The sequence below is a fragment of the Elephas maximus genome, chromosome 2, assembly GCF_024166365.1.
Source record: "Elephas maximus indicus isolate mEleMax1 chromosome 2, mEleMax1 primary haplotype, whole genome shotgun sequence".
NCBI classification, from domain to species: Eukaryota; Metazoa; Chordata; class Mammalia; order Proboscidea; family Elephantidae; genus Elephas; species Elephas maximus.
In genome coordinates this window covers 188,024,097-188,025,366 of record NC_064820.1, presented here as the reverse complement: position 1 = coordinate 188,025,366, position 1,270 = coordinate 188,024,097, and positions in this window count along the sequence as shown.

Sequence of the window (1,270 nt, the reverse complement as noted above, 5' to 3'; positions counted from 1 at the left end):
TGTGGCTGTCAGATGGGGACCAGCTGCTGGAGGTTACCTTTGGGTCCTTGCCATATGGCCCCCTCCTTAAGCAATTCACAACATAGCTGTTTGTGTCTTCAGGGCCAACAGGAGAATCTCATTCCAGGGTGCTATGATGGATTCTTACATAATGTAACATAATCCCATCATATTCATAGGTTCCACCCATAATCTTTGGTGTGTATACCAGGGGACAGGAATCTTGGGGACCATCTTATAATTCTGCCTACCACAGCAATTCTTAATGGCACTGATGGAAGTGACGATTGGAGAACTGTGTGATTGCTACTCCAATCCATTGATAAATGAGTACATCAGGTAACAAATGGAAACAAAACAGGGCAAAAGACAAAAATGATGGCACTTCAGAAGACAATAGCTTGGCTATCAAAGGATCAAGATATACCCTTGAAAAAATTGTTAAATCCCCTAGTTATTTTTACAAATAAGAGCTCAGATCGTCTTGATAGAAGGGGTACTGTATTAGGTCTCCATAATATTTGTTAGAGAAATGTCTCTGTAAACAAAGTCAACAGTTGATTCATTCTCTGTTCTAATAATCAGAAGATAATTACAATTATAACTAAAATTTTAAAATTATCAAATAAAACTGGAATTTCATTTTTTAAAAATTTCAATTAGTAAGATAAAGTCCTAATCAATTTATTTTATTTTGGTCTGCATTTTAAGTTGATTCACTTTATGTGGCCTTTATCTGGGATGAGTTTCCCTTGGGTAATGAAGGCTTACATGTGAGAAGAGCATGATGTTTGGGAAGGTGATCCAGTGTGGTGTATCACACTCAGGAACTGTTGCCATCTGGTGGTTAGCCATCAATCAAAGAAGATACACAGTGAAGAGGACTAAACTACCATTTTTAATATCTAGGTATTAGCTCAGCTGCTTAGATGAGCATGAAACTATTGAACCTTAGTCTCCTTTCTGGTCAAGAATGGTATTCAAAATAATTTACAGTTAGGCGCAAGCACTGACCGGTCAGAATGGGTGGTTGCCATAAACAAGTAGTAGGGCTATACTGTGGCATTTTAGGCAAATAACACCCAATTTTTGGCTATTTCATTTCACCCTGGGAAGTGCCATACCGTATACCTAACCCCAGCTAACTTCACAAATGATTATGCGATATCACACTAGCCAAAGGAAGTGGGTGTATTATTTGCCAAATCACTTGAGAGTTCAAAACTTCGTGCTCAAATGTTGAAAAAAGTTCATACAAAACCACTCCCCC